The 14721-nt window shown below is 43.9% G+C and overlaps 1 protein-coding gene across 5 annotated transcripts in view; it reads right to left on the reverse strand.

The window, feature by feature from the left end:
• LOC118369621 (inactive ubiquitin carboxyl-terminal hydrolase 54-like) overlaps positions 1-14631 on the reverse strand; it is a 108982-nt gene extending 94351 nt beyond the window's left edge. For 3 of the 5 annotated variants that reach the window (XM_035754136.2, XM_035754135.2, XM_035754132.2), the window contains exon 1: positions 14498-14630. The gene's annotated coding sequence lies outside the window, so the exon portion shown is untranslated. Of the gene's footprint in view, positions 1-14497 lie in introns of all 5 variants that reach the window. The other 2 variants (XM_035754134.2, XM_052498473.1) reach the window with 2 other exon arrangements.
• Between the last annotated feature and the right edge of the window lie 90 nt (positions 14632-14721).

Here is a 14721-nt window from a genome sequence, read left to right on the forward strand (position 1 = left end):
TTAAAAATGTATTTTGTATTGTAACCATACCATAATAATCACCCTTCATGTTAGATACAATGTGTTATGTCAGCTTCAATGAATGAATGCACGATTCAATGACAGCAAATATTGTGGTTCACTGTACTGTCCTTTTGTAAGTCTCCGCATGTTATTTTGTTGTGCTGCAGCTGACATTCATTCTGCCTGTTCTAGCGCTGAGAGAACAGCAGGGACAGCTGACATTTGTACATGTTTAATAGCGGTGTGGTTAACCTTAAGTCATCTCCTCTTAAGGAGAACTGTAGGTCCAATCAAAACAATGAAGAGAGCATCCTATTAAACAGTGACGCGAGCCAGCCTGACTAACTGAAGCCATAAACCACCCATATTCCACGCACTCACACTTCTGGCATGTGTTAAATAAGGCTATGTGTAAATGATGTGATTATCTAACGTATTTTATGTGTTGCATATCGCATGGTCATTATCCCAGGGGACATAATGCAGTCTGGTTGATTGTTGGGGGCACTATTACTGATTCTAGGGGTAAATTTGTCTCCATGAATTATTGTAGATACAGTTGAAGTCGGAAGTTTACATACACCTTAGCCAAATACATTTAAACACAGTTTTTCCCAATTCTCTGTCTTAGGTCAGTTAGGATCACCACTTTATTTTAAGAATGTGAAATGTCAGAATAATAGTAGAGAGAATGATTTATTTCGGCATTTCTTTTTTTCATCACATTCCCAGTGGATCAGAAGTTTACATACACTCAATTAGTATTTGGTAGCATTGTCTTTCAATTGTTTAACTTGGGTAAAAAGTTTTGGGTAAGCTTCCACAAGCTTCCCACAATAAGTTGGGTGAATTTTGGTCCATTCCTCCTGACAGAGCTGGTGTAACTGAGTCAGGTTTGTAGGCCTCCTTGCTCGCACACACTTGTTTGGTTCTGCCCACACATTTTCTATAGGATTGAGGTCAGGGCTTTGTGATGGCCACTCCAATACTTTTTTTAAATGTTATTTCACCTTTATTTAACCAGGTAGGCTAGTTGAGAACAAGTTATCATTTGCAACTGCGACCTGGCCAAGATAAAGCATAGCAGTGTGAACAGACAACACAGAGTTACACATGGAGTAAACAATTAGCAAGTCAATAACACAGTAGAAAAAATGGGCAGTCTATATACAATGTGTGCAAAAGGCATGAGGAGGTAGGCGAATAATACAATTTTGCAGATTAACACTGGAGTGATAAATGATCAGATGGTCATGTACAGGTAGAGATATTGGTGTGCAAAAGAGCAGAAAAGTAAATAAATAAAAACAGTATAAAAACAGTATGGGAATGAGGTAGGTGAAAATGGGTGAGCTATTTACCTATAGACTATGTACAGCTACAGCGATCGGTTAGCTGCTCGGATAGCTGATGTTTGAAGTTGGTGAGGGAGATAAAAGTCTCCAACTTCAGCGATTTTTGCAATTCGTTCCAGTCACAGGCAGCAGAGTACTGGAACGAAAGGCGGCCAAATGAGGTGTTGGCTATAGGGATGATCAGTGAGATACACCTGCTGGAGCGCGTGCTACGGATGGGTGTTGCCATCGTGACCAGTGAACTGAGATAAGGCGGAGCTTTACCTAGCATGGCCTTGTAGATGACCTGGAGCCAGTGGGTCTGGCGACGAATATGTAGTGAGGGCCAGCCGACTAGAGCATACAAGTCGCAGTGGTGGGTGGTATAAGGTGCTTTAGTGACAAAACGGATGGCACTGTGATAGACTGCATCCAGTTTGCTGAGTAGAGTGTTGGAAGCCATTTTGTAGATGACATCGCCGAAGTCGAGGATCGGTAGGATAGTCAGTTTTACTAGGGTAAGCTTGGCAGCGTGAGTGAAGGAGGCTTTGTTGCGGAATAGAAAGCCGACTCTTGATTTGATTTTCGATTGGAGATGTTTGATGTGAGTCTGGAAGGAGAGTTTGCAGTCTAGCCAGACACCTAGGTACTTATAGATGTCCACATATTCAAGGTCGGAACCATCCAGGGTGGTGATGCTAGTCGGGCATGCGGGTGCAGGCAGCGATCGGTTGAAAAGCATGCATTTGGTTTTACTCGCGTTTAAGAGCAGTTGGAGGCCACGGAAGGAGTGCTGTATGGCATTGAAGCTCGTTTGGAGGTTTGATAGCACAGTGTCCAATGACGGGCCGAAAGTATATAGAATGGTGTCGTCTGCGTAGAGGTGGATCAGGGAATCGCCCGCAGCAAGAGCAACATCATTGATATATACAGAGAAAAGAGTCGGCCCGAGAATTGAACCCTGTGGCACCCCCATAGAGACTGCCAGAGGACCGGACAGCATGCCCTCCGATTTGACACACTGAACTCTGTCTGCAAAGTAATTGGTGAACCAGGCAAGGCAGTCATCCGAAAAACCAAGGCTGTTGAGTCTGCCGATAAGAATATGGTGATTGACAGAGTCGAAAGCCTTGGCGAGGTCGATGAAGACGGCTGCACAGTACTGTCTTTTATCGATGGCGGTTATGATATCGTTTAGTACCTTGAGTGTGGCTGAGGTGCACCCGTGACCGGCTCGGAAACCAGATTGCACAGCGGAGAAGGTACGGTGGGATTCGAGTTGGTCAGTGACCTGTTTGTTGACTTAGCTTTCGAAGACCTTAGATAGGCAGGGCAGGATGGATATAGGTCTATAGCAGTTTGGGTCCAGGGTGTCTCCCCCTTTGAAGAGGGGGATGACTGCGGCAGCTTTCCAATCCTTGGGGATCTCAGACGATATGAAAGAGAGGTTGAACAGGCTGGTAATAGGGGATGCGACAATGGCGGCAGATAGTTTCAGAAATAGCGGGTCCAGATTGTCAAGCCCAGCTGATTTGTACGGGTCCAGGTTTTGCAGCTCTTTCAGAACATCTGCTATCTGGATTTGGGTAAAGGAGAACCTGGAGAGGCTTGGGTGAGGAACTACGGGGGGGGGGGCGGAGCAGTTGGCCGAGGTTGGAGTAGGCAGGCGGAAGGCATGACCAGCCGTTGAGAAGTGCTTATTGAAGTTTTCGATAATCATGGATTTATCGGTGGAGACCGTGTTTCCTAGCCTCAGTGCAGTGGGCAGCTGGGAGGAGGTGTTCTCTCTTGTTCTCCATACCTTGACTTTGTTGTCCTTAAGCCATTTTGCCACAACTTTGGAAGTATGCTTGGGGTCATTGTCCATTTGGGAGACCCATATTGCAACCAAGCTTTAACCTCCTGACTGATGTCTTAAGATGTTGCTTCAATATATCCACCTAATTTTCCATCCTCATGATGCCCTCTATTTTGTGAAGTGCACCAGTCCCTCCTGCAGAAAAGCGCCCCCACAACATGATGCTGCCAGCCCGTGCCTCACGGTTGGGATGGTGTTCTTCGGCTTGCAAGCCTCCCCTTTTTTCCTCCAAACATAACGATGGTCATTATGGCCAAACAGTTCTATTTTTGTTTCATCAGATCAGAAGACATTTCTCCAAAAAGTATGATCTTTGTCCCCATGTGCAGTTCCAAACCATAGTCTGGCTTTTTTATGCCGGTTTTGGAGCAGTGGCTTCTTCCTTGCTGAGCGGCCTTTCAGGTTATGTCGATATAGGACTCATTTTAATGTGGATATAGATGCCTTTGTACCTGCTTCCTCCAGCATCTTCACAAGGTCCTATGCTGTTGTTCTGGGTTGATTGATTTGCACTTTTCGCACCAAAGTACGTTCATCTCTAGGAAACAGACCGCGTCTCCTTCCTGAACGGTATGACGGCTGCGTGGTCCCATGGTGTTTATACTTGTGTGCTATTGTTTGTACAGATGAACGTGGTACCTTCAGGCATTTGGAAATTGCTCCCAAGGATGAACCAAACTTGTTGGGGTCTACAATTATTTTTATGAGGTCTTGGCTGATTTCTTTTGACTTTCCCTTGATGTCAACCAAAGAGGCACAGAGTTTGAAGTTAGGCCTTGAAATACATCAACAGGTACACCTCCAATTGACTCAAATGATGTCAATTAGCCTATCAGAAGCTTCTAAAGCCATGACATAATTTTATGGAATTCTCCAAGCTGTTTAAAGGTACGGTCAACTTAGTGTATGTAAACTTCTGACCCACTGGAATACAGAGAATTATAAGTGAAATCATCTCTGTAAACAATTGTTGGAAGAATTACTTGTGTTATGGACAAAGTAGATGTCCTAACCGACTTGCCAAAACTATAGTTTGTTAACAAGAAATGTGTGGAGTGGTTGAAAAACGAGTTTTAATGACTCCAACCTAAGTGTATGTAAACTTCCAACTTCAACTGTATTAGTAAAAATGTCCAATGGTCCACTGATAAGATCCGTCTGGAGCTGTGGTGTAGCCTGTGAAGGCATTATTAGGTGAACTGGAAACAGACCAATGCCTGAGACACAAGCCTGAGTCCCTCCACCATTCGCTACGCATCATTGAACATTAAATGCACCCCTTCTTTCCTTCCTTCCTCATACACAAAACAGCTGTGACAAGGCAGAACCAGCTTCTTCTGAATCCATTTAACAATGATGTCAGACTCCTATGCTCAGGTGGACTGACCTCCTAATAATTGAGATACTTGAATAATGAAAACGGATTGACTCCACGACAACAGATCGAAAAGAGTTTGATGCGAAAGTAAAACGGTAATGGATGAGGAGAGTGAGACTGGCTAATTACATAATGGCCAGTCTAGACTGCCTCAGCTAGTCTGCTTACACACAGATTCAGTGCATTAGGCATTACATGGCGACTGAACCAGAGCCTACCTCTGCATTACACTCTCCATTACCATCTAAAGACCAGCCTCTTGTCCCGATGTGTCTGCATAACTCCTGTTTAACAACAACTCTAATTTCTGCCACGTCCCCTCTCGGCAATCCTGCTTAGCCGTGTTTCATTTCTGCACTGGAGATTACAGCTGATAGAAAACATACGGCCGCTGCTGTGGGTGAAAATAAGCAGGCCTGGGCAGAGAGTGCAAGGGGAGGGATGGAGGGAGGGGCTCCGAGTCCATGGACGACATGCCAGGCATTGGTTCGCTCCGCCACAGAGGGTCTAATGGGAGCCTGACGCAGTAGGAGCAGGTTATCAGTAGACCGAGCAGCAGTACCTATAGAGATGTACAGCCCAGCCTCGCTAGCCTCCTGCTGGGAAAGGAATTGAATTTACCCCCGTTTTTTAACCATCCTCACTTCTCTGACAAATTGAAAAGGGAGGCCACATATTTCAGATGTGTTAGACCAAAGAATTGCAATTTACCAACTGGTGGGAGAAATATAACAGATCCAATACTAAAGGAGATGCTGAGTAGGCTATATTCTAATCTCTGATAAGAGACACAGTACTGTTTTGCACAGGACCCCTATTGTATCATCCTCTGACATTCACAGAGATGTCGCTTTTGCTCCACTGTTCCCAGGCTTGTTAATATTATAAATAGGTGGGGATAGCACATCACAACATGGGGTGGTCTCTCCTGCTTATCTGAGTTTGCACAGGACACTGGCTGCCAGCACGGACCAGGTTGATAATGGAGGTCACCGAGGCCCAGGTTAATAGAAGGGGAAAGCATCACGGCTTGAATCTAGACACCCAGAGTGCAGGAGCCATGAAGTCTGAGTCGTGATCTAAGTCACTTTCTTGGGAGCTCTTTCAAGCAATAATCTGTTTTTGTTACTCCTCAGAAAGCAGCACTTTTATCCAACAGTAGGCCTTATCCTCGGACCTCTAATAACACACTGGCTTTATCCAGGCCCTTCCTGACTAACATCAGGAAGCTGCACATGCAACTTTCAAGCACAGCATACCGCCTACCAAAACAGTCCGCAGACCCTTTCTCTAAAAGAATGCATGGGAACACTCCATCCGTATGTTAAGTTATTCATCATCAAATTTTACATAACAATCCATGGCCTAATTTAGCATGCAGGCCAGGACTCACATTTACTTTGCACAGCTAATCTATGAGAGAGAGAGAGAGAGAGAGAGAGAGAGAGAGAGAGAGAGAGAGAGAGAGAGAGAGAGAGAGAGAGAGAGAGAGAGAGAGAGAGAGAGAGGAGAGAGAGAGAGATGAAGGAGAGCTAAGAAAGAGAGAAAGAGGCCGAGGGGGCTGGTCAGAGATATCAAAGCATGCACTAATCTAATCACCCCCCCCCCCCTCTCTCCATACTTCACAGAGCTTGTGTTATTGTTTACTTGTTTATGCAACGCAAGGAGTGTTGAGAAGATACGCATGTCTGCACGATTTAGTCACGTTCACTTGGGAAAAGCACTTAGGGCAAAGGAAGGGAAAAAAACTGTCTGGCATTTTACATTTTGAAAGGACAATAGAATAACTCTCTCTCCTTCTCTAGCCTAAGCCTCTCTGTGTTTTTCTAACTTCTGCAGATCTTGAGTTGTAACAGATCAGCAATTCATAACCAATTAGCCTAGCTACAGTATAACCCTTAGATCCCTCTCCAGACTGTTTATATACAGTTGAAGTGGAAAGTTTACATACACTTAGGTTCGAGTCATTTAAACTCGTTTTTCAACCACCCCACAAATTTCTTGTAACGAACTATAGTTTGGGCAAGTCGGTGAGGACATCTACTTTGTGCATGACACAAGTAATTTTCCAACAATTGTTTAAAGACAGATAATTTCACTTATAATCCACTGAATCACAATTCCAGCGGGTAAGACGTTTACATGCACTAAGTTGACTGTGCCTTTAGACAGCTTGGAAAATTCCAAAAAATGATGTCATGGCTTTAGAAGCTTCTGACAGGCTAATTGACATCATTTGAGTCTGTTGGAAGTATACCTGTGGATGTATTTCAAGGCCTACCTTCAAACTCAGTGCCTCTTTGCTTGACATAAGGTCAAAATCAAAACAAATCAGCCAAGACGTCAGAAAAATAATTGTAGACCTCCACAAGTTTGGTTCATCCTTGGGAGCAATTTCCAAATGCCTGAAGGTACCACGTTCATCTGTACAAACAATAGTACACAAGTATAAACATCATGGGACCACGCAACCGTCATACCGCTCAGGAAAGAGATGCGTTCTGTCTCCTAGAGATGAACGTACTTTGGTGTGAAAAGTGCAAATCAATCCCAGAACAACAGCAAAGGACCTTGTGAAGATGCTGGAGGAAACAGGTACAAAAATATCTATATCCACAGTAAAACGAGTCCTATATCGACATAACCTTAAAGGCCGCTCAGCAAGGAGGAAGCCACTGTCCCAAAACCGCCGTAAAAAAGCCAGAATATGGTTGGCAACTGCACAAGCGGACAAAGATCATACTTTTTGGAGAAATGTCCTCTGATCTGATGAAACAAAAATAGAACTGTTTGGCCATAATGACCATCGTTATGTTTGGAGGAAAAGGGGGAGGCTTGCAAGCCGAAGAACACCATCCCAACCGTGAAGAACGGGGGCGGCAGCATCATGTTGTGTGGTGCTTTGTTGCAGGAGGGACTGGTGCAATTCACAAAATAGATGGCATCATGAGGTAGGAAAATTAGGTGGATATATTGAAGCAACATCTCAAGACATCAGTCAGGAAGTTAAAGCTTGGTCGCAAATGGGTCTTCCAAATGGACAATGACCCCAAGCATACTTCCAAAGTTGTGGCAAAATGGCTTAAGGACAACAAAGTCAAGGTATTGGAGTGGCCATCACAAAGCCCTGACCTCAATCCAATAGAAAATGTATGGGCAGAACTAAAACAGCAAGGAGGCCTACAAACCTGACTCAGTTACACCAGCTCTGTCAGGAGGAATGGGCCAAAATTCACCCAACTTATTGTGGGAAGCTTGTGGAAGGCTACCTGACACGTTTGACCCAAGTTAAACAATTTAAAGGCAATGCTACCAAATACTAACTGAGTGTATGTAAACTTCTGAGCCACTGGGAATGTGAAGAAAGAAAAAAATGCTGAAATAAATCATTCTCTCTCGTACTATTCGGACATTTCACATTCTTAAAATAAAGTGATGATCCTAAATTACCTAAGAAAGGACATTTTTACTCTGATTAAATGTCAGGAATTGTGAAACACTGAGTTTAAATGTATTTGGCTAAGGAAGTGGTTCTTAACCTGGGTTCGATCACGCTACATCGCTTGGCCTATCTGTGCTGCAGGGAATTTGGTGCGCTCAGTTGTCGACTTGTGACTGTCGTGATGGTACGTCTTGTGATTTCTTTCTTAATATTTTAATCCCTTCATACTTACTATGTCGAGCAAAAAATTAATGTGGTCGGACGAATATGTACAATATGGATTCACATGTATAACGGAACGTGATGGGAGTCACGGTCCTAACTGCATGATTTGCAATGCCAAGTTGAGCAATTCTAGTCTAGCACCGGCAAAACTAAGAGAACACTTCCTTAAGCTGCATGGAGGTGGAAAATACAAGAACACAACGCTCGCTGAATTCAAGGTGAAGAGAGCCAGATTCGATGAAAAGGCTACTCTGCCTGTTCTCGGCTTTGTATCCATCAACAAACCGATCCTCACAGTATCGTACGAAGTTGCTTACCTGATCGCAAAGCAGGGCAAACCGCACACTATTGGTGAAACACTCATAAAACCAGCTGTGTTGAAGATGGGAAATATCATGCTGGGAAAAGAGGCTGAAGTTAAGTTATCCCAAATTCTTCTTTCAAATGACACCATCAGCGACAGAATAGAGGACATGAGCCAAGACATCTTGGCTCAAGTAGTTGCAGATCTGATTTCAAGGCCAGAAAAATTCAGCCTTCAACTTGACGAGACCACAGACGTTTCCAATCTAAGCCAGCTTGCTGTATTCGTGCTATGTGAAAGACGACGTGATAAAGGAATATTTTTTTATTTTGTAAGCCTCTTACAACAACAACTAAGGCAGCCGATGTGAAGAAACTTGTGGATGACTTCTTCAAAGACAACAATCTTTCGTGGGATATGGTTTCTGCATTTTGTTTGGACGGAGCTCCAGTCATGCTGGGAAGAAAGTCTGGTTTTGGTGCGCTAGTGAAAGCCGATGCACCACACATCATTGTTACGCATTGTATTCTGCACAGGCATGCATTGGCAACAAAATCCTTGCCTCCAAAACTGGCAGAAGTAGTAAAAATTGTACTGGAATGCGTGAACTATGTGCTAACTAGTGCTCTGAAGCACCACATCTTCAGTGAGCTGTGTAAATAAATGGACTCTGAATTCAAGGTACTTCTGTACCATTCTAACATTCGGTGGTTATCCCGGGGACAGGTGCTGAATCGTGTTTTTGCCGTGCGTGTGGAATTGGCCCTGTTTTTGCAAGAGCGCCAACATTGTCATGCAGATTGCTTCAAAAATTCTGAGTTGATTCTCATTTTAGCGTACATGGCTGATATCTTCGCAGCTCTCAATCATCTCAATCCAAAGATGCAGGGCGGTGGAGTCAACATTGTCGAAGCGGAGGAAAAGCTGAAGGCTTTTCAAAAAAAGCTACCGTTATGGAAACGACGAACAGAGAACGATAACTTCGCAAACTTTCCCCTGCTAGACGACTGTGTAAGTAAGATCGAAGATGTATCTGGAATCGGAGACATTTCTGTACCCGCAGAACTGAAGCAAGCAATTGCCACGCACTTAGATGAGCTTGCAAAGTCTCTCGACGGATACTTCGATACAAGAGAGTCATATCCAGCATGGGCGAGACAGCCGTTCACGTTTAGTGTTGAGACAACAGATGTCAATGATGAATACCTCGATGAAATCATTGAAATTCAGCAGAGCCAGGTTCAACAGCAACTCTTCAGAACAACAACGCTTTCAATGTTTTGGTGTCAACAAATGGTAACGTACCCTGTTATTGCTAAGAAAGTTCTGGAGATTTTCATACCGTTTGTTGCAACATATCTTTGCGAGCAATCCTTTTGGAGGATGCTGGACATAAAATGAAGAAAAGGAACAGACTTTGTTGGGAAATTACATGAGTGCCACTTGCCAAGGTGAAGCCGCGCATTTCTGAACTGGTCTCTGAAAGGCAACAGCAGAAGTCACACTGATTTGCAGTAAATATTCATTATTATGTTTTTGTTTTTGTGTGAAAATCATGTTTTGATGATTTTGTTCTTTGAACACAGTGATGTTGATGCACGGTTCATTTTGTGCACCAGTAAAATATATACCTATGTTTTGAATTTGAAAAAAATCACATTTTATTTTTCCAATTAAGGGTTCGGTGAATGCGCATATGAAACTGGTGGGGTTCAGTACCTCCAACAAGGTTAAGAACCACTGGGCTAAGGTGTTGGTATACTTCAGACTTCAACTATACGTTCCCACCTATCATAGACGAAACGATAAAATCCTGTCATTTTCTCTTCATCAGCAGAAGACAAAGCAGAGACTTGCACGGTGGGGGCTTAAAATAGATTTACAATCACGTTATGTAAGAAAACACTGACTGTGCTAAATAATATAGAAAATTTGATGGTTGATTATATAAGTACTACACTCACACATCAGTTTGGGTGCTGGGGAACCATATGTTACTGGGGTGAATTTTCACACCCAAATCACACATGCAGCATCCCCCACAGTCAATTCAATAACTTGGGCAAAATACTGTATGTTTTGAAAACGGATGGGATGACAGAAGAGCTGCATGTAATTGTATGTACTTTTCCCGATGACAGAGCCCTGTTAAGGGGAAGTGAAGAGTAGCCTAGACAAGGGCATATTATCCCCCAAGTGTCCATTTTCCCCACCCACAGGTCATCATAGGCACACAAGTTTAGGTTATTCTATCTTTATTCACCTGTCTTCAAATTATATTTTTAAATCCATCATATTGTCAACTGTCTAATTTCTCTGTTCTTCACCTTGCATCATAAAAGCAACTTTATGTAGCAAAACTATTCCACAGTGTAAACACCGTCCAACTTTCTCAAGTAGGTTGCACTGTAACGTGCCGTAACACAGCATTACTACACTGTAGCACGTCGTAACACAGCATTACTACCCTGTAACACGTCATAAAACAGCATTACTACACTGTAGCACGTCGTAACACAGCATTACTACCCTGTAACACGTCATAAAACAGCATTACTACACTGTAACACGTCGTAAAACAGCACTACTACACTGTGGCACGTCGTAACACAGCATTACTACACTGTAGCACATCGTAACACAGCATTACTACACTGTAGCACATTGTAACACAGCATTACTACACTGTAGCACGTCGTAACACAGCATTACTACACTGTAGCACATCGTAACACAGCATTACTACACTGTAGCACATCGTAACACAGCATTACTATACTGTAGCACATCGTAAAACAGCATTACTACACTGTAGCACATCGTAACACAGCATTACTACACTGTAGCACGTCGTAACACAGCATTACTACACAGTAGCACATCGTAACACAGCATTACTACACTGTAACACGTCGTAACACAGCATTACTACACTGTAGCATGTCGTAACACAGCATTACTACACTGTAGCACGTCGTAATACAGCATTACTACACTGTAGCACATCGTAACACAGCATTACTACACAATAGCACATCGTAACACAGCATTACTACACTGTAACACGTCGTAACACAGCATTACTACACTGTAACACATCGTAACACAGCATTACTACACTGTAACACGTTGTAACACAGCATTACTACACTGTAACATGTCGTAACACAGCATTACTACACTGTAGCACGTCGTAACACAGCATTACTACACTGTAACACGTCGTAACACAGCATTACTACACTGTAACACGTCGTAACACAGCATTACTACACTGTAACACGTCGTAACACAGCATTACTACAATGTAGCACATCGTAAAACAGCATTACTACACTGTAGCACGTCGCAACACAGCATTACTACACTGTAACACGTCGTAACACAGCATTACTACACTGTAGCATGTCGTAACACAGCATTACTACACTGTAGCACATCGTAAAACAGCATTACTACACTGTAGCACATCGTAACACAGCATTACTACACTGTAGCACATCGTAACACAGCATTACTACACTGTAGCACGTCGTAACACAGCATTACTACACTGTAACACGTCGTAACACAGCATTACTACACTGTAGCACGTCGTAACACAGCATTACTACACTGTAACACGATGTAACACAGCATTACTACACTGTAACATGTCATAACACAGCATTACTACACAGTAACACGTCGTAAAACAGCATTACTACACAGTAACACATCGTAAAACCGCATTACTACACAGTAACACGTCGTAAAACAGCATTACTACACTGTAACACGTCATAAAACAGCATTACTACACTGTAACTACACTGTAACACGTCGTGACACAGCATTATTACACTGTAGCACGTCGTAAAACAGCATTACTACACTGTAACACGTCGTGACACAGCATTACTACACTGTAACACAAGATAAAACAGGATGACATTATTTTAGGGTACAGGACCTATGTCAGAAACTGAGTCTGAGACGGAAAGGCAGGTTGACAAGACAAGAGAAACTATTTCCATGCTTATCCACGTACCTTGATTAGTACGTGTTCATAACACCAAGTACCATATAGAATGCATTAGCTATATCTAAATCAACAACGCTTGCCGAGTTGCAGAGTAGATGCAGCTAACAATTTAGCCGTAAATCACTCCTTTTCCTGGATCCAGGACTTCCTGACAGGCAGACTCCAGGTGGTGAGGGTAGGCAACACACCTCCACCACGCTGACCCTCAACATGGGGGGCCCCCAGGGGTGCGTGCTTAGTCCCCTATTGTTCTCTATGTACACCCACAACTGCTTGGCCACACACAACTCCAGCACCATCATTAATCACCAATTGATGTAGTTCTGTCCTTAAACTGTTCTTATCTATTAATGTTCTGTATTATGTCATGTTTCATGTTTTGTGTGGACCCCAGGAAAAGTAGCTACTTTTGCAACAGCTAATGGGGATCCCAATAAAATACCAAGTTTTCCGATGGCACGACAGTGGTGGGCCTGATCGCCGGCGAGACAGCCTACAGGGAAGAGGTTAGAGCCCTGCCAGAGTGGCCTCTAAAGTTGATCGTGGACTACAGGAAACAGGAGGAGGAGCACGCCACTTGCCATCGACGGAGCTGCAGTGGAGAGGGTCAAAAGCTTCAAGTTCCTCGGTGTGCACATCACATATGACCTGACATGGTCCAATCACACCCCTACCGCTGTGAAGAAGGCGCAACAGTGCCTCTTCAACCTCAGGTGACTGAAGACACTTGGCATGGGCCCTCGGGTCCTCAAGAAGTTCTACAGCTGCATAATCGAGAGCATCTTGACCGGCTGCATCACCCTTTGGTACGGCAACTGCACCGCCCTCAACCATAAGGTTCTACAAAGGATGGTGAGGACGGCCCATCACTCGAGTCCCCTGCCCTCTGGGACATGTACTCCAGGTGGTGTCTGAGAAAGGCCCGAAAGATTGTCAAGGAGTCCTGTCACCCGAGCCACGAACTGTTCACGCTGTTACCATCTGGCAAGTGGCATCATAGCATTGGGTCTCGGACCAACAGGCTCCATGACAGCTACTACCAACAGGCCATCAGACTGCTGAACAGCTAACCTTAGATGTCTACCTGTACAGATATGGACCTACAGAGACTATTTGCATCTCAGAGACTATCTGCACCTTAGAGATGATTTGCACTGACTACCAAACACATCGAATCCTTACCCACAAACTTACACACATGCACCCACACATACTCTCTCTCTCTCTCTCTCTCTCTCTCTCTCTCTCTCTCTCTCTCTCTCTCTCTCTCTCTCTCTCTCTCTCTCTCTCTCACACACACTCACACACACACACAGTCAACCCTGCTTTTCTATTTATTCCACAGCGTGATATGAAAACACTACCCACTTTATATGTATAAATACCGTGTAATACAGTCCAGTATTACTAGGCATACTATATTATTGTTATTGACTAATGTACTGCATTGTTGAGGGAGCTAGCACACAAGCATTTCGCTGCACATGTTATACCTGCTGTAAACGGCGTGTGCGACTCATAACGTTTGATTTGATTTCAACTGGTAAACGCCGTTGGAGATGATCTGTATCAATGCTAATACACCGTGCACGCAAGTTAAATATCTGGTAGAAGCAAACAACGTACAAGGTATGGCGTGCATATGTGGCTGCGTGTGCGCAGTCTAAATAATCAAGAGAGACCGTTAGATAACGAAGTCGAAATCCAATGTGCTGTGGTCACCGTGCAGACAGAGCATCCTCTTGCAACGCATCCCTATGGTGAACGTCACTCTCAATGTATCACAGGACTGGCGTGCATTTAGCCTACACGCGATTGCAGCCTGCATTTGTCCATGTTCCATAACTTAAGTCGTGTTCTAAATTGGTAATTTTATCTAAACCCTTCCCATTTCTCATTTGGTATCAAGTTTGTAGACAGCCGTCTTACCTTTTCAACCCCGCTGTTGCCTTGTCCCTTGTCCTGAGGGACTTGAGTGAAACGCTCTGCCGCTAAACCCCAGTCAAACCTCCTCTAGCGTCACCCTGCGCTGCAGCCAAGGCAACCAAATGCTCGCGATATTTTGGCTTGGCGTATTGAGAGGTGATATCCAAGTGTTTGGCACAGGGGGACGGACTGAGAAGGAAAAAAGAAGACACTGACTGATTATTTTA

Source organism: Oncorhynchus keta, chromosome 36 (assembly GCF_023373465.1).
Source record: "Oncorhynchus keta strain PuntledgeMale-10-30-2019 chromosome 36, Oket_V2, whole genome shotgun sequence".
NCBI classification, from domain to species: Eukaryota; Metazoa; Chordata; class Actinopteri; order Salmoniformes; family Salmonidae; genus Oncorhynchus; species Oncorhynchus keta.